Raw genomic sequence first — 20,192 nt, 5'->3', positions numbered from 1 at the left:
TCCAGACTAAGCCATGGGCAGCTGCTGGACAAAAATGTAACAGGACCTGGAAAGTTACTCCTGACCTCCTTCTACCCACAGTCAGGAGGCAAACCCACCTTCGGGTTGTCTCTGCTATTAGCCAGCCAGGGCCCTGGACCCTGGCACATCCCTAGGGGAATAGATGTGAAGTCACAATTCTGTCTCTGCAAAGGTTGTACCCAGACTTGGGCCCCAAAGCACAAGCCCAAATGAAGCCCTGAAGAACAGCCACCCGCTGCCTCTCCCACCCTCTTCTGCCTCACCTCTCCTCCTGCTTCACTATTTTCCTTTGGATTTCCCTCTCTAGGTCTCTGTCTTCTTCTGTCCCTGCCTTTGTCTCTCTGTCTGTCTCCCCATCAGACCTACCTCCAGTAGCAATCTGACTTTCTTCTTTCTAGGGCAATAAATAAAGCCCAAAGGAGGAAAAGCAATAAGAAAAGTGAAGGGGAAGGTGTTTTTCGCCCAATCCCCATGCAAAGTCTGTAGGATGGGGAGACTGAGGCACACTGGGGCAGAGACTTGAGGCAAGTGAGGCCAATGAGTGCCAGCCATTTGCTGGGCGCCACAGCACAACTGTGTCATGGGGGAAAGAAAACCTGAACTCACGGTGCGGAAAGTCCATTTGGCATTGGGAGTAATTTTTACCACTTAGCTGGGGCAGAGAAGGCAAAAAGCTACAGTTGGGCTTTCGCTGCTGGCCATGTTGGAGTCACTAGTACTGGACTTGCCCTCAAGACCTGAACAACAAAGCAGACAGAACAACTGTTTCCAGTCACTGGGTCATAGGCAGCACAGGACTGGAATTGGTGTTGGTTTTTGTTTTCCACACAGCAGAGCATTTCACTGAAGGACTGTAATTGTTGAGAAAGAGGAATACATGAGGTGAGGCCTGCATTTGCCTTATATTTCTACCCATAGAACTTTCTAGATGGCAGAGATCAGATTGCAGACCTGCTGAAATGGCTGGAATTTGAAAGCCAGTATACCTGTTATGGGCTGAACTGTGTCCCCCCAAAATACGTATGTTGAAGCTCTGACCCCAAGTCCCTCAGAATGGGACTATAGTTGGAGATAAGGCCTGGAAAGAGGTTATTAAGTTAAAAATGAGATTGTCAGGGTGGGCCCTAACTAATCTGACTGGTGTCCTTCTAAGAGGAAATTTGGACATACAGAGAGACAACTTCATTTGGTACTCCTAGCCTCTTGAACTGTGAGAAGGAAACTGTAGCATCTACAGGGGTTCCTGGTGGGTGATTGGCTAAGGGCTAGGTTGCTATGCACAGGGAAAGACTTCACAAAGCCCAGCAGAGAGTGGCTGCTGTGAGCTGAGAACTGAACAGGGTTACCACAGTTCGTGCAGGGCCCAGAGACAAAGTTCTAGTCCAGCAAAGAGTAGTGAGACCTCAGTGAGCACTTCAAGCATCTAGGAGTAATCTCAGGAAAACCACACCTTAGGAGTAACAACCATGCCCTACAGTAGGTGCCATACTCTGGGACTGAGGAGAAAACACATAGCAAAGAAAAAAACAAAAACAAAAACTAGTCTGGCAGGGTCAAGATGATCCACCTGTAATTTAATGTGTACCGGAACAAAACTTGATACCTTTTAAAGACAGAAAATATAAACTGGATTCCCTACAATGTATCATCCATAATATTGGACATATAATAAAACATCTTTAGACATGAAAAGAAGCAGGAAAATGTGGCCCATGATAAGCAAAATAGACCCATAATTGTTTATTGTAAGCTAATAAAAACAGGCCCCCAAATAACAGAGATGTTAGAATTAGTAGATAGAGACTCTTAAACAGCTATTATAAATATGGTCAGGGATTTAAAAGAAAAAGATATACATAACGAGTGAGCAAATGTAAAATTTTAGCAGAAAATTGGAAGCTATAAAAAAGATCCAAATGGAAATTCTAGAACTGAACACTATGAGATCTAAAATTAAAAATTCACTGGATAAACTTAATATCAGATTGGAGCCTGCAGAAGAAAGGACCTACAGTAACCTTGAAAACAGAGCAACAGAAATGATCCAGTCTGAAGACTGCAGAAAAAATAATTTTTAAAAAATTACCAGAGACCCACTGACCCATGAAACAATATAAGTATCTGTGTCCCCACCCAAATCTCATCTTGAATTGTGGCTCCTGTGGCTCCCATAATTCCTACATGTTGAAGGAGGGACCCAGTGAGAGATAATTGAATCATGGGGGCGGTTTTCCCCATACTTTTCTCATGGTAGTGAACAAGTCTCAAGAGATCTGATGGTTTTGTAAGGGTTTCCCCTTTTACTTGGCTCTCATTTTCTCTCTTGCCTGCTGCCATGTAAAACATGACTTTCACCTTCCACCATGATTGTGAGGCCTCCCCAGCCACATGGAACTGTGAGTCTATTAAACCTCTTTTTCTTTATAAATTACCCAGTCTTGGATATGTCTTTATCAGCAGCAAGTGAATAGACTAAAACAGTTATCTAACATATATAATTGGAGAATCAGAAAGAAAGGAAGAAGAGAATGAGCAGAAAAGAATATTTCCAGCAAAAAATGGCTGAAAATTCCCACACGTTTGGTGAAAAACATGAATCTACAGATCTAAGAAACTCAGGGAACTCCAACCAGGGTCAATACAAAGAAAAACACACTAGCCACATCATAATCAAACTCCTGAAAACTAAAACAAGAGAAAAATCTTAAAAACATCCAGAAGTGTTGGGAGAGCAAGAAGGACACATTAAGAACTACAAGTGACAGCTGACTTCCCATAAGAAACAATGATGATGAGGAGACTATGCAACAACATTCTTCACATGCTAAAAGAAAATAAAACCCTGTCAACACAGAATTCTATATCCAGTGAAAATGTTTTTCAAAAATGAGGGAATACAGTTTCAAAAAGTCAAATAAAATAAAAGCTAAGAGAATTCATTGTCAGCAGATACGCATGCAAAAAACGATAAAGGAAGTTATTGAAGCTGAATGGAAATGTTACTACATGGAAACTGTGGTCTGCAGGAAGAAGAAAGAACATTGGAAAATAAATATGTGGGTAAATATAAGACTGTCTTTTTTCTTTTTTAATTATTATTTATTTATTTTTGAGAGCAAGTCTTGCTCTGTCTCCCAGGTTGGAGTGAAATGGCACGATCTTGGCTCACCACAACTGCCACCCCCTGGGTTCAAGCAATTCTCCTGCCTTGGCCTCCCAAGTAGCTGGGATTACAGGCACCCACTACCACACCCAGCTATTTTTTTGTATTTTTAGTAGAGACGGGGTTTCACCATGTTGGTCAGGCTGGTCTTGAACTCCTGACCTCATGTGATCCACCTGTCTTGACCTCCCAGAGTGCTGGGATTACAGGTGTGAGCCACCATGCCCTGCCCTTTTTAAAAATTATTTCAAAGAAAACTGTTAAAAATAATAACATCATGTTGTTGGGTATATAACATATATAGAAGTGACATGTATGACAATAGTGGCACAAAGGATGAGGGAGCGTGGAATAGTTCCATTGTAAATTCTCACATTTTTCATGAAGTAGGACAATATTAGGCAATCAGACTTGATACATTAAGGAAGCAAATTCTACTTTCTAGAGCTCCAGTGACAGATGCATCATCATGGAGGGATCTCAAAAACATGCTAAGTGAAAGATGCCAGACATAGAATACTATATCCTATATGATTCAATTTATGTGAGCTTTTTAAAAGTGTAAAACCATAGTGACAGGAAGCAGATCAGTGGTGGTTTGAGGCCAGGAATCTGGAGAGGGTATTAACTACAAAAGGGTGTGATTTTTTTTGGGAGGGGGACAGTTTTGCTCTTCTCGCTCAGGCTGGAGTGCAATGGCGTGATCTTGGCTTACTGCAACCTCTGCCTCCTGTGTTCACGTGATTCTTCTGCCTCAGCCCCCTGAGTAGCTGGGATTACAGGTGCCCACCACCACATCCAGCTAATTTTTGTATTGTTAGTAGAAGTGGGGTTTCCCCATGTTGTCCAGGCTGATCTCAAACTCCTGACCTCAGGTGATGCACCAGCCTTTGCCTCCCAAAGTGCTGGGATTATAGGCGTGAGCCACTGCACCCAGTCAGTGTAAAGAAATTTTTTAGTGAAATGGAACAGCTCTATATCAAGATTGTGGTTTTAAAAATGAAACATATAACATGCATTACCAAAATTCATCAAACTGTATACCTAAAGTGAGTGGATTTTATTGTTTATAAAGTGTACTTCAACAAAACTAAAATATTTCAGAAATACAAAATTTGTGTAAAAATACAAAGAACCCAGAGTATCCAATTTTGAAAAAGGAACTAAAGTTGGAGAACTTATACTATATTATTTCAGCATTCTGGGACTTAGGACTCACCCTGGGGAGCAGTATAGTAACCAAACACTGGGAGGGAAGCTACAGTCAGAATGAAAGGGTGGGGCATTTCTCTCAGGCTCTCCACATGGCATGCATCACCAGCCAGGCTCATGTTTGCAGCAATGGCTTCCTATTTTTCTCTGAGTCACAATGAAATTCTTATAATAGCCTAGAAGACCATGTTGTGCTGGCTCATGTTCTCCCCAGCCTCCTCTCCTCCATTCTTCCCCTCCATCATTCTTTTGCAACCACATTGGCCTTCTTGCTGTTCTTCAAACTCACCAGGCATGTTAAAGCCTTTGCTCTGGCTGTTCCCTCTGCCTGGAATGCTGTTCTCCCAGATATCCCTGGGTCACTCCCTCCCTTCCTTCCAGTCTTTGCACACATCTCACCTTCTCAACAAGGCCTGTGCTGATGCCCTTATTTAATACTGCAAACCACCTTCTCTCTCGCTTTCTCTACTGGCTTCTATGCCTCTATTTTTGTTTTTGCTATGCACTTTAACCTTCTAGTATACTTTACACTTTACTTATTTCTTATGTCTATTGTTTATTGTCTGTGCTGCAGTGCTGGAAAGCAAGCTCCATGAGGACAGACAGGTTTATTAGCTTATTTATCAATATACCCCAGGATGTAAAAACACTGCACAATATACAGTAGGCTTCAATAAATATATGTTGAACAATGAGCAAAATTTCATGTCTTTTGTCCATTGCTCTTTTCGTTATCTTTTTCTTATTGATTTGTAGAAGGTCTTTATATATAACTAGCTGCATTTGGCCTTTGCTGGTTTCATATGTGACTGATATTTTCTTCCAATTTGTGACTTTGACTTTTTTCACTCTCCTTATGATTCACTTGATGAACAGAAGTTCTTAATTTTAATGTAGTCTGATCTACCAGGTCTCTCCTCTATTGCTTATGTTTTTGTGTCTTGTTTAGAAACCCTTCCTTGCCTGAGATCATAAAGATAATCTCTGTTATCTTCTAAAAGTTATACAACTTTGCCTTTTAAGTTAGAGTATTGAGTATACACGGAATTGAGTTTTGTGAAGAATGTGATGTATGGGCACAGTTTTATTTTATTTTCTATATTGAAAACCAATTGTCCCCACACTATTTATTGAATAGCCAAATCTATCCCAACAAATCTGCAGTGCCCATTCTTGTCATGAATTAGATTTTCACATATGCACTTCTCTTTATGTATTTGTTTATTCCTATACTAAGACACAGTCTTAACTATAGCATTAAAATAGTTCTTGATTTCTGGTAGCACAAATCTTCCCTTACAAGTTCATTTCCTACCTATGACATGTTTTAAAGTTTTTATCCAATGCATAAATTGCTTACATTTTTAAAATAAAATGTATAGGTATAGTAAAATATCTAACTAGATGGAAATGTTCATGAAACATAGGTTTCAAAATCAGGTTACAAAACACTTTGCATAGATGGTTTTAATTTGAAAGAATTAAAAATTTTTTTATATTCAGCATAAGTTTTTTAAAAGAGGAAAGGCCATCTTCCTAATTGGAAGACAGACAGTGATTCTGTCTCTCTGGTTGGTGAAATCGTGGGTACTTTCTATTGTCTTCTTTGTCTTTATCTCTATTTTCCAAATTGTCTATCACGAGCATGAGAATTCGCCATGAGAACAAAAATTAACTTTATAATTATTTTTAGGTAATGATGTGTAACAGGAAGAACAGAAACGCAATGTGCAGGAGGGGGCAGGGCTCGTCTGGGGTGGGGGCGTGTGGGCGGGCAGGAGGCCTCACGGCCCAGATGTCCCTTGCAGTGCCTGGGAGGACAGAGCCACCGTCACAAAAAGAAACCAGAAGGAGGAGCTAATTTTGGGGCAAGGAGAAAATGTTAATCTGGTGCTTGGACTTCTTGAATTTGAGGGCCCAATAAGGCGGCAGGGGAAGAGTCCCGCCCAGAGCCCGAGGCTGGAGCTCCCAGAGCCCGAGGCTGGAGCTCCCAGAGCGTCTGAGTTAGGGCGGGAGGATTTGAGGAGCTGAGAGCACAGCAAAGAGACCACTAAGGATGGAGGGGGCAGGAGAGGGGGTCCCAGGACAGCCTGCTGGGGACTGGACGGGGCCTGGGGATGAGGAGGAGCTAGAGATTGGGAGCAGGCTGGTAATCCGGGGTCAGATTAGGAAAGTGTAATGGACGCCAGGTAGGGGAAGAGGAGGGAAGAAGAAGGGGATGGTGGGGAGGAGGGGCGGTGCCAGCCAAGGAGAGATGGCTCTGAGGAAGGACGTGAGCAGCCACGGGACCACAAGACAGCAGCTTCAGGGAAATAAACCCTTGCAAAGCCCACAGTCGGGGCTTGAGTAAAGGGAAAGGGGGAAGGCAAGGAGCCCAAGGGGTTTTGTTTTATTTAGAAGCTTCCTGGTCAGGGGAATGGAAGCCGGGAACCTGCTACGTACAGCAGCTGGGAAGGGTGATGGTTGAGGAGAGCTGTTGCTGTGGGTAAGGAAGCAATGCTGGGGGAAATGACTAAAACAGAAGAAAATGCAAGATGTTTAAGGAGTCAAGCGGGTATGGGGCCCAGGGCTCAAATGAAGCCCTTGGAAGCCCACTGAAAATACTGACGCACTTTGAGAAAAAACAGAATATGGTGAATGATGCTTCAACGTGGCGAGAAAGGGCTGGTGGGTTCCAACCCCGAGAAGGTGCAGTGTGAATAATACACCATTCACACAAGAACTCACACTTACACAATAGCAGGCACTGTCCTAGACACCACTTCTGTTCCTGGGACAGCCCATGACAAAGAAGCCATTATTTTCCCCATTTTTACGGATGAAGAAACTGAGGTACAGATAGGTAAAGTAAAACATCCAGGGTTCTACAACTAGTAAGTAGCAGAGCTGGGATCTGAACCCAGACAGTAAGTCTGGCTCACGTGTCTCATTGTTAACCACTACACTACGACATCCAAAGGAGAATTTAGTTTGACCACTTGTATTAGTCTGTTCTCACACTGCTCTAAAGAAATACCCGAGACTGGGTAATTTAGAAAGGAAAGACATTTAATTGACTCATAGCTCTACGTGGCTGGGGAGGCCTCAGGAAACTTACAATCATGGCAGAAGGGGAAGGGGAAGCAAGGACCTTCTTCACATGGCGGCAGGAGAGAGAAGAGTGAGGAGTGAAGAGGGCAGTGCCCCTTATAAAACCATCAGATCTTGTGAGAACTCACTATCACTAGAACAGCATGGGGTAAACTGCCCCCATGTTCCAATCACCTCCCACCAGGTTCCTCCCTCAACACCTGGGGATTACAATTCACGATGAGATTTGGGTGGGGACGCAAAGCCAAACCATATCACCACTCAAACCATGTGAGTTTATGAAGCTGGATATGCCTGGAGGAATGCCATTCCCCCTTGGGGAAACAGAGAAGTAATCCCTGCCCTGCCCACCACACAGGGATGTGATGAGAGCCAGGTGGGAATGCCCTTTGGGAATGCTTAAGGATTCATCAGATGTAACTTGCCGTTCCTATGAATCAAGTGTTTTCTCAGGATCCTAGGAACAAGGCCACCTGCTGAGGGCTCCAGCTCCTATGTGGGGACTGCAAATGGGGAGATAGAAGAGACCCAGCTGTGAGGGCCTGTGCTGGGAGCAGCTGGACTTGAGCCATCCTGGTTTTGAGGCACTATCCAGTTATGCTCAGGTGTGCTAAGAGAGGCAGACAGGAAAGGGGAAAGGATGATTGAACCCCCAAAAGAGAATAATTTTTTTTTATGAATTACCTGCTGTACTTTACATGATGTGCAGGGCACTTCCCTCAACCATCTCACAGAATCCATCTTCAAGATGTAGCTATCACATCAGTATAATCATTTGCATTTCACAGATAAGGAGACTAAGGTTCATGGAAGTTCAGAAACTTGCCAAAGCCATGTAGATTGTGAATGGCAGGGCAGAACTGAGATCCAGATGCCAACACACAACTCTTAGGTTAGGACTGGTGTGGTGGTTACAGGATTGGAGGAGGGGCCAGAGGGAAAAGGGATTCTAGAGGATTCTAGAGGTCTGGAGGGGGGCTTCCCTGACATGGCTAGCTGGGAGAGGCAGGATGTAGAGCGGAAGGTAAAGGAAACCTACCTCTCTACTTGAAATGTGACCCTAAAGTAATGATTCCTAAACATTAAGGTCACAGAGTCCTTTTGGAAGCTGATAAAAATTGGACTCTCACCTCAGAAAAGATATTCAGGATTTTTCACATGGTATTAGGGGGTTCATGGCCCCTCCAAATCAGCCAGTCCATGCAGGAGCTGAGCCCAGGAGAGGCTCTGATGACCGATGCATTGGCCATCCCATCCCAGCCAAGTTCCTGCTTGTCTGTGTGCAACCATGCTAATAATAGTGTAGTTTGATGAATGCATTAGGGCGCTTTGTGATGCACAGGTCAGATCCCCTTTTACAACGGAAGGACTTAGTCCCCAGCTGCTGGGAGTGCTGCCACCCTGACAGGCCTCATATCTCTTCAGGAACTGTCCTTGACCAAAGAAAGTCACCTTATCCAAAGTCAAACCTTCTTCCCAGGGCAAACCACTTCAGCAGCTGACTCTAGAGAGCTCTGTAGGGCCGCCTCTGCTTCAGAGCTTCCCCGGGGTCAGGGAGGTCTTCACAGGGCCTGTGCCGCAGCCTAGCCTCTTCTTCTGCCCAATCCTGCTTCCCCTCCACAGGTGTGGATTCTGAGGGCATGCCCAGATAAACCCCCATGTGCCACTCACCCTCTCAGAGAACCCAACAGTGACACACAGACTCTGCTTTAGTCAGGAAAGTGACCGGCAAGGGAAATCTAAGTCTTGTCCCCTTTTTGCAGATGAGAAAACTGAAACTCGGAGATGGCCACTTGCCCAAGGTCGCACAGCTAGCAATGGTGCAGTCAGGGTTTGAACCCGGTGTTTTGGAAGCCAAATCTCACAGCCACTGTACCCTTCTGGCATCTGGAGGTGGTCAGCCCCAGAAGAACATGCCAAGAAGCGGAGGCGAGGGCTCGGTTACTGTGAAATGGGGGCAGGTCCCTTGGTCCTGGAAGGCTGCACTGTGTTCCCCTGCTGCCTGGGCACATTCAGGGTTGGACACCTTCCCCAGTCACCCAGAGGCCAGCCACAGGCAAGGAGGAATGATGGCAGCGTCTGGGTTGAGCTGCACTGCAGGCCACCTGAGCCACTCTCTCATCGATGCCCTAACTGCCTGAAGTGGAAGAGCAAGGGCTCAGGTTCTAGGTCCTACAGGACAGCAGGTGCCCACAGGTCACACCCTCACCAGGAAGGCCACCTGCTGTCCTCTAAGGAGCCCCAGACCTGGGTGTGTGCCACCCTACCATTTACTAGCAGGGGGCCCTTGAGCAGGTCACTCAGGTCACACCCCATCTACTTCATGCCCTGGCATCATTGAGGGTGACCTCCGTGTCCATATGAAGGCCAGTTCCTGGGGCCAGCCTCCTGGGCCCTGTGTCTGCAGCTCCCTAAGGTACCCACACCGAAGCCCACTCCCTGCAGCCCCGTCCCCACCAGTCCCCTTGCTCCCAGACTATCAGGCTAGTGGGGACACTCCCTGGCTGGGCCAGCCTGCTTGCCTGATCACCTGAGCCATGCTCCTGTTGATGCCCTAACTGCCCGAAGTGGAAGCAGGGGCTCAGGCGCCCTGTGTCCCAGAATGCCCCCCACATTAGCACACACGTTCTGTTGTCCCATCATGATGTCCCAGCAGCACAGACGTTTTGTAACTGTCAAGAACGTGGCAGAGCATGGAATCCGTTACATAAGTGATCTAGCTTAAGCCATGGTGCATCCTGTTTGTTTTGTGACAGGGCAGAAATGGAAAATTTTGCCTCAAGGTAGAAATATAAAGCAAAGACAAACTATGAGAGCGTCTTGCAGAGAGGCCTGTGTGCTGTGTGTGTCCTCTTCGGCTCCTTGCCGTTCCCTGGCTGACGTGGGACCTGCGCAACTCCCTGGCCTCGTTGTCTGCCTTCCACACTCATCCATCAACACCCAGTCTGGATCAGCCCCACTCCCACAGCGCCTCTAGAAGGAATAATGGCATAACCTTGCAAACTGATGCCACATAAAGCCATGGTTTTTAACCTCAGTGGGGCCTCTGCACCCCCTGGCAATCCTCTGGGTTGTCCCCACTTCTCTTGGCAACTGTTTTCAATGTTCATAAAGTGCCTCAAGTCCTCTTCTACCAACCCTGCAGACAATATTGCTCCCACAGCCCTGATGCCCACCAAAGCTTCCAGCTGTGCCCTGCTCTGACGTCCTTGTGTCCTCTGCAGATTTAGTCTGTGCCACCCGCCTTGTCCTCCTTCATTCCAGAACAGTCCAGGCCATGGTTCTGTCCTCTTCCTGCTGGCGGCCCCAGGACACTGGTGTACTGGCCCCGCTGCCATCTCTCTCCCCTGGTGCCTCATTGCTCTCCTCCTTCTCTCACATCCCCAAGTTCTTCCTCCTCCTGGCTACATCCCCAAAGCCTGTTAATATGCTCGCAATGTCCACTTACTCCACCCTGGGTCTCTCTAGAGCTCTGGCCCTCTCTTTTCTCCCCATCTCAGCTAAGCTTTTTGGAATAGCAATCTATACTCTCAGATACCAACATTAATGAGAACAAAAATAAAATATTACAAATACAATTCAGCAGAAGAATAATACAAATAATAACATAACGACAAAGTAAAGTTTTTTCCAGGAATTTGAAAATTGTCAACATCGGGAAATCTCTCTGTCTCTCTCTCTCTTTTTTTTTTTTGAGACAGAGTTTCACTCTTGTTGCCTAGGCTGGAGTACAATGTGCGATCTCGGCTTACTGCAATCTCTCCCTCCTGGGTTCAAGCGATTCTCCTACCTCAGCCTCCTGAGTAGCTGGAATTACAGGCATGTGCCACCACGCCTGGCTAATTTTGTATTTTTAGTAGAGATGGGGTTTCTCCATGTTGGTCAGGCTGGTCTCGAACTCCCAACCTCAGGTGATCAGCCTGCCTAGGCCTCCCAAAGTGTTAAGATTACAGGTGTAAGCCACTGCACCAAGCCTTGGGAAATCTCTTAATGCAATTTATCTCATGAATAGATGAAAGGAGAAAAATCATACGATCATTCGATAGAAGCCCAAAGGACATTTGATAAAATCCAATATACTTAAAATATATATATATATATATATATATTCTTACTAAACTAGCAATAAAGACATAATCCCAAAGCAGGATAAAGAACAAATCTAAACCAAGAGCTAATGTTATACTTAAAGATAAAACTCTGACCTGTGAATGCATAAGAATTTCCTTGATAAACGCTATCATGAAATATTGTTTGGAAGTGAGTTCTAGTCAAAAGAAAAATAAGGCCGGGCACGGTGGCTCACACCTTTATCTCAGCACTCTGGGAAGCCAAGGCATGAGGATCACTTGAGTTCAGGAATTCAAGACCAGCCTGGCCAACATGGTGAAACCCCGTCTCTACTAAAATACAAAAATTAGCCAAGTGTGCCGGCACACACCTGTAGTTCCAGCTACTCGGGAGGCTGAGGCAGGAGAATCGCTTGAACCTAGGAGGCGAAGGTTGCAGTGAGCCAAGATGGGGCCACTGCACTCCAGCCTGGGAGACAGATTGAGACTTCGTCTTAAAAAAGAACAAAAAAAAAAGAGACTTTTTCTTTTTTTAAAAAAAAATGTGATTTAATTATTGTAAAGAGGGAGTCAAAAACCTGATTGACTTCATAGAAAATCTGAAAATCAAGTGAAAATTATAATTAATAAGAGAGTCTAATAAGGCAGTTATAAAAGAAATGTAGATAATTTTATTAGCTTTTAAATACAGTGGCAACCACCAACCTGAAAATAGAATAGGAAAGAGAATTTCATTCACAATAGCAACTAAAATATAAAATATTAGGGAAGAATTTAAACAAGAAGAGCGCAAGACTCCATAAAGAAAAGCCCTTATGCTTTACTGAACAATTTGAATTAAGAGGAGGCCATACTTTGTTTCAAGATGAGGAGACTTGATATTGTAAAAATGTCAATCTTGTCCAAATTCACATATGCATTTCCCATAATTGCAATCAAAATCTCAATTGAGTTTTGAGTAGAATTTGATAAAATGAATCTCACATTAATCTGGATGAATCAGTATGAGGAAATTCATAAGAAAATGTTGGGGAAAAAGACTGAATTAGAACAGGGCACACTTGTCATACCAAGTATGAAAAAGGTATATTTTTAAACCTGTAGTAATTGCAGCAGTAAAATTCTGGTGTCAGAGGAAACAGACAGATCAAAGGAGCAGAATATAAAATCCAATTGGCATTTCAAGTTGGTGAGGGAAAGAAGGTGCTATTCAAGAAATGGTGCTGGGATAACACGAAGGCTGTTTTCTCCTCATTTGAGGGAAGGAAGGGAGGAAGGGAGAAAGGAAGACAGGAAGGCAGGAAAGAAGGAAGGAAGGGAGGGAGGGAGGGAGGGAGGGAGGAATACCTAAAGGGGGGGTACCTGTATGTGTCCTTTCAAAGGCATTCCATATCTATACAAAATTATTTATATAGAAAAAACTAGTCATTTGTCTGCCATGTATGCTTGCAAATATCTTCCCCAATTTATCATAACGTAAGATATTATATATGTGGCTTTTTTCTAGTGCAGAAGTAAGTCATTTTTATATAGTTGATTTATTTATTTATTTATTTATTTTTGAGACAGGGTCTCGCTCTGTCACCCAGGCTGGAATGCAGTGGCTCAATCTCAGCTCACTGCAACCTCGGCCTCCTGGGTTCAAGCGATTCCCCTGCTTCAGCCTCCTGAGTAGCTAGGATTACAGGCGCCTGCCACCATATCCAGCTAACTTTTTAGGTATTTTTAGTAGAGACGAGGTTTCACCATGTTGCCCAGGCTGGTCTTGAACTCCTGGCCTCCAGCAGTCCACCAGCCTCAAGCTGTCTACCCACCTTAGCCTCCTAGAGTGCTAGGATTACAGGCATGAGCCACCACGCCCGGCTGATTTAATTTTTGGGTGTGTTATGGCTTCGTGAGTCTTTCTTTACTCCAAGACTTTGCGTGTGTTGTGTGTGTGCGTGTGTGCAGGGGCGATTGTGTGTGTCTGTGCTCCGTGTTTTCTTCCAGTACTTTTATGACTTCAGCTTTAACTTGAATATTTTCTCCATTATTTTGATGTAAAGAGTAAAGTGGGAATCATCTTTTCTCCTAAATGTGTCTTCAGCTGTCCCAGCCTTACATATTGCACTACCTGTCTTTTCCCATCTGATATGAGATGCCATTTTATGACACACTAAATTCCCATATTAATTTGGGTCTATTTCTGAGCTCTTCATTCTGTTCTGTTAATCTGACTGAATAGTCCCATGTACTTCTCTATTTTAATTATGTTTTCATATGTAGTGAAACTGATCTCGTCTCATGGTTTTTTTTGTTTTGTTTTGTTTTAAAGAAAACTTCCTGGATATTTGTACATATTTATTTTTCTGTATAAACTTAAGAACAAGCTTGTCTGGTCACAAGAAAAAAGTTCTCTAGGTATTTAAGTGTAAAGCATAATTTAGAAGAATTAACATCTTTATAATACTTCAGATCAACATTTTCCAATTCAAGAATGGAGTTTATTTCCATTTCATGAGTTCTTCTATATGTTCCTCAATAATGTTTTAAAATTCTTCACATGAACCTTGCACGTTCATTGTTATTACAATGGTTTTCACCTTCCATTGTATTTTTAAACTTCCTATTGTTTTATATGGGAGTGCTATCAATTTGCCATATTAATTTTGTATCAGAAACTGTATAGAATTCTTACTATTTATATTTTTTCCCATTGACTCTCTTGGGATTTCAAGTTATGAAATCACATCATTTAATATTACTGATATGAACTTACTTCCTGTTTTCTAATTTGGTGCTTCATTTCTTTTTTCCTATTTAACTGCTTTAGTTAATACTTCATGTAAGTGCTCCTTACTCTGGTGGGAGTTTCATCATACTTTTCTGTAGTTTTATCATTAAACTAGACAATGGCTCTAGCTTTAAATAGATAGAAATAGAAAAATGATCGAAACACAAAATAGGTATTTCACAGAAAGAGAAACAAAAATGACTCAGGAATAGATGAAAAGATATTCAGCCTTATCTAGAGCATTAGCCTGCCCTTTAAATGCTAAAATCCGGGTTTTGTCCCTGGTCCACCATTTTTCTCACTAGCTGCTCTTTGGGCCACTGCCCCATTGCCCAGCAAAGACTGATGGCCCCTCAGTCTAGGGTTCTAGGACTGACCTTTCCCCAGGGCGTCCAATTTGTATCTTCAGCAGGCTCCTAGACATCTTCATTGTCTGAAAGCACCTCAAGCTCAACGTGTTCAACACTGAACCAACATCTCAACCACCAAACCTCTACCTTATTTAGTGAGTTGCCTGATCATCTGCCCATTCCTCCAGGTAAAGCCTCCTCATCCTGTGTGTTCAATGAATCAAGTCTTGCCATACATTTACTCTGTAAATATTTGCCTTAATTTGCTTCCTCCAACCCTCCAACCCTCCACCCCTTGTCTTGGTTCAGACCACCGTATCCTCCCCTACATGGATTGCTACAATGGCCTCCTAAATTGATTTTCCTTTTCCATTGCTGACCCATTTATAATCAGCTTCCAGAATGATTGCTATCAAGGTGTATTTCTAAAACCCAAATTCAATCATATCACTTTCCTTCTGAAAACCCCTAAGTGGCTCCTCATTGCCACAGGGATGGAGTCCAAGTCTCTGCCAGAGTCTACATGGCTCCTGTGACCTGGTCCCACCAGCCTTCCTTGTTTCCTGGGCAGCCCATCTTGGATATCATGCTCTAGGGATACTAAAGCCAGGCAGTAATACCACACTGGTTATCTTAACCAACAGCCATCCTCTTGGTCCAGGCTGCCTGCATGTTCCCTCAATGCATGCTGCTTGTCATTTACCACATTTGCCTTTCTTTAAATTTAATTTAATTTAATTTAATTTTTGAGACGGAGTCTCACTCTGTCACCCAGGCTGGAGTGCAATGGCACAATCTTGGCTCACTGCAACCTCTGCCTCCCAGGTTCCAGCGATTCTTCTGCCTCAGCCTCTCGAGTAGCTGTGATTACAGGCGTCCGCCACCATACCCATCTAATTTTTGTATTTTTAGTAGAGACAGGGTTTCACCATGTTAGTCAGGCTGGTCTCGAATTCCTGACCTCAGGTGATTCTCCCGCCTCGGCCTCCCAAAGTGCTGGGATTACAGGTGTGAGCCACTGCACCTGGACCACTTTCTAATTTTATATAGAGTTGAGGTCTCACTATGTTGCCCAGGCTGGTTAATAACTCCTGAGCTCAAGCAATCCTTCCGCCTTGGTCTCCCAAAGCTCTAGGATTACAGGTATGAGCCACCACACCTGACCACTTAGCACATTTTGATTTGAGGTTTTTATATGTTTATATGCACATGGTTAAAAAAAGTCAAACTATCAAAAGATTGATAATGGATAAAATCCAACCCAGGTCCCTCTCTCCCATCCCAGGTCCACTCCCTGGAGGCAACCACTTTTGACTCTTCAGCTGTTTCTTTGGTATTTATTTTCATATCTCTAAATATATTTATACAGTTATTTCCTGATCGATCAAATGTATATGTCATTTTTATATCTTACATAAGAGAGGAGGGCTTAGTTCTATCACGTTGCCTGTCCTATTCTATCACTATCTTTGCTTAAATCATGTTTCCATTATTGTGACTATATTAATCTTGTTGCTGCAGAATCAATTAAAGTACAAGGTTACATTTTATTTTTGTATGTAGATTTTGATTTTTTGGTTTTCCAGGGATTTCTAGTTGTTTTTATTTTACTTTTTTTCATGAGCTCCTTTAAACACTCCTCTATGTTTTCTTGAGAAGCTCTGGCACCTAGGAACTTTATCAAGTCTCCGCCTTTCCAGGGCACTCCTTGCCATGAGCCCTCTGTCCTCAGCTCCCTATGCTCCCTGCACAGCTATCAGCCTGGGACTTCTCCCAACTGCACTCCAGAATGGAGCCATCGTCTCTGGATTTTTCAGTCTGGCTTTCTTGGCTTACTTTTTTATTTTGCTGGAATACATGATTAATAACTTCCATAAATAGGGTGCTGAGTCCTGACATATCTGAAAAGTATCTTTATTCTACCCTCATGTTTGATGATACTTTATCTGAGTGCTGAATTCTGGATTGAAATTACTTTCTCTCTGAGTTTTGAAGGCCAGGTTGCCCTGCATTCTAGGGCCTAGTGTTGCCATTAAGAATTCTCTGGCAGGGGATGGTGGTGCATGCCTGTAGTCTCAGCTACTTGGGAGGCTGAGGTGGAAGGATTGCTTGAGCCCAGAGTTCAAGTCTTCAGCAAGCTATGATCTCGCCACTGCACTCCAGCTTGGGCAACAGAGTGAGACTCGATCTTAAAAACAAAACAAAACAGAATTATCATGCCACTGTAACATTTATTGGGGATTTTATATTTTCTTTGTGGAAGTTTCTTGGTTATTCTCTTTGTCTCTGATACTCTGAAATTTTAGATTGACATGCATTGCTGTGGATCTATTTTCATTCTTTCTGCTGGGTGGACTCAGTGGACTCTTTAAGGCTTCTAAACTTCAGGGTTGAGAATTTTCCAGTATTATGTATTTGATAACTTCCTCCCTTCAATTTTCTGTTCTTTCTGGAACTCCTATAGGCCAATATAAACTTATCAAATGGATTCTTTTTTCATTTTTATGATATTTTCCTTTTGTCTTGTTACTCTGCTTTCTGGGAGATTTCTTCAACTGCATTTTCCAATTGTGCTGAAATTTTATCTTCTACTTCCTGGGGGGTTTCCTTAACTTTATCGCTAATTCTACTGGATATTTTATTTGGGCGGCAGTCATTTTTAAATTATCTTAATTTCCAAGAGCACTTTCTTGTCCTCTGAGGTTTCCTTTTCAGTATTGTGGACATTAATTCAAGGTTTGTTTTGTTTTGTTTTCAGTTATTTTCTGTTTCTTATGTTATTTCCATTTCCTCAGGGGTTTTCTCTTTGTTTTCCTTGGTCTCAATCACACTGGACTTTCCTTGGGGGTGGATTAACTTTGGTTATATATTTATATATTTAAGAATAAGACATTGATCATGTGGGAGCTGTGTGTTTGGGAGTGGAGTTTTCTTAGGAGCTGAGTGTGGCTTTTGGGTTTTCAGTGGGAGTTGGCTCAGTGGCATCCTCACATGCCTGTTCTCTGAGACAACTCAGTCATCCTGAGAAGAGACTTCCAATGTTCTGGCCGAGGCGTAGGGCTCTACCTGTAAATACTGCATTTGGTGTAGGGGCTGGATAGGGCTTTGCCTGTAAATACTGCATTTGGTGTAGGGGCTGACTGCTTTATAAGTGGACTTTCAAATAATCCCCTTATTCTGGTACCAGCTCTCTCTCTCTTGCTTTCCGCCATACCTGGCCCTTAGGGGACCCCTCCTAGGGGTTCTCCAGGGGCAAGTAAGCTCCTTCTTTCCCAAACCCCCTTCTCTGAGTGCTCTAAGCTAATGCTTCTTCCTCTCTATTACACTGCCATCCCACACCTCTGCTCCACCTGCTCTTCTAGAACTTGGTAGAATCTTCATCTGCTGATGGCCTCTCTTCCTCATTGCGTGTTAATGTTTTCTTTTAAATCTCCTTCCTATAAGTCTAGAGGATGTCTTGGGAGAAAAGGGAGATTAATATGTGTTTAATTCTCCATTTTATGGGACTGTTTCACTGCTGGCTCAGCTCCCAGGGACAACAGCTGCTTCTAAATCATCTTTGTGTCCACAGAGCTGAGCACAGTGAATGGCATAGGTCAGTTAACAGTCTATAAAATAAACATTGAACGGAATTGAACCTACTGGTCTCACCATAGTACAGTGCCTGGATTGGCCAGGATAACAAGGAGGCACAAGAATGTCACATACAGAATGGTGAATTCTGTCTGGAGAAGAGAAGACAGTAGTGGGGAGGCACGGGGTAAAGGGTCACTAATATGGTTTGGATCTGTGTCCCCACCCAAATGTCACATTCAATTGTAATCCCCCATGTTGGAGGTAAGGCCTGGTGGAAGGTGATTGGATTGTGGGGGTGCATCCTTCACGAATGGTTTAGCACCATCCCTTTGGTGCTATTCTCATGATAGAGTTCTCAGGAGATCTGGTTGTTTAAAAGTGTGTGGCACCTCCCCTCTCTCTCTTCCTCATCCTCCAGCCACGTAAGATGTGCCTGCTGCCCCCTTCACTTTCCTCCATGTAAGTTTCCCGAGGCATCCCCAGAAGCTGAGCAGATGCTGCCACGCTTCTCGTATAGCCTGCAGAACCATGAGCCGATTAAACCTCTTTTCTTTATAAATTACCCAGTCTCAGGTATTTTATAGTAATGAAAAAATGGACTAATACAGTCATCTACAAGTATCAAGGATATCTCACGTAGAAGAGCTGACATGTTCTATGTAGCCTTCAAAGGCGTGACCAGGACCAGTCAGAGGTGGGAGATGCTCAATGACAGGTTCAGCTCCTTGTGTGCAGTCACTTTCTAACAGCCAGCTCCCTATTGATGGGACAGATGACCTGGAGAGGTGATGAGTTCCCTGCCCTGAGGATGTTCAAGCAGAGCTGGACAACCAGTTATTAGAGCTGCTGTAGAGAGAATTCAACTCACTGAGAGATCGTAATGAGATCCTTTTTTAACCGCCAGAATAAAAACATCCTCTTTCATAGCAAATATTTGATAATATCCTCTTATTATCCTGAAATAAAATAACAGAGTAAAACTTTTAAAAAACTGACATATTTTTAAAAATCAATACAATTCCCTAACTGATATATAAAACTAAAATGACATAATTTACAAGAATATGCTTTTCAACATGTAAATGTTCAGACATGATTATGCATAATAGAATGAAATAATGACATGCTTGCGCCTATATGTAGAATCATCATGAAGGCATGTGGTGCAAATGTAGACTGATACAGGGGTGTTGTTTTAATCACTCAATTACTGTTGGGAGCTTTGCCTTCAAAGATGTGATTTTCCAAAATGACACACAACTCTTAGTAAAGTTTTGACATACAATCTCTCGACTTTTCTGGGACCAACATTATGACAATTTTTTTTGTTGTTAGAGATGGGGTCTTGCTATGTTCCCCAGGCTGGATTCAAATTCCTGGGCTCAAGTGAATCCTCTCACCTCAGCGTTGAAAGTAGCTGGGACTACAGGCACACCACCATGCTCAGTACTCCTTTATTTATATACAGAAGCATTCCCAGGAAATTAAACTGTTTTTCTGTTAACGATAGTTCATAGAGAATCTGAACAAGTTTTTACTGCTTGGCAAGGCATTCAGAAGCCGTGGGAGGATAGGCACAGTAGCTCATATCTGTAATCCCAGCGCTTTGGGAGGCAGAGGTTGGGAGACTGCTTGAGGCCAGGAGTTTGAGACCAGCCTAGGCAGCATAGAAAGACCTCATCTCTAAAAAAAAAAAAAAAAGAAAAAAAAATTAGCTGGGTATGGTGGTACCTGCCTGTAGTTCCAGCTACCCAGCAGGTTGAGACAGGAAGATGGTTTGAGCCCAGGATTTTGAGGTTATAGTGAGCTATGATGGTGCCACTGCACTCCAGCCTGAGTGACAGAGCCAGACCCTGTCTCTCAATAAATAAATAATGAAGTAAATAAAGCCATGGGAGTAAGGGACAGAATTTGCTGTGCCAGATTGAATTGTGCAT

The sequence above is a fragment of the Macaca mulatta genome, chromosome 3, assembly GCF_049350105.2.
Source record: "Macaca mulatta isolate MMU2019108-1 chromosome 3, T2T-MMU8v2.0, whole genome shotgun sequence".
In the NCBI taxonomy this organism is placed as follows: Eukaryota; Metazoa; Chordata; class Mammalia; order Primates; family Cercopithecidae; genus Macaca; species Macaca mulatta.
This window is presented reverse-complemented; position numbering follows the sequence as displayed.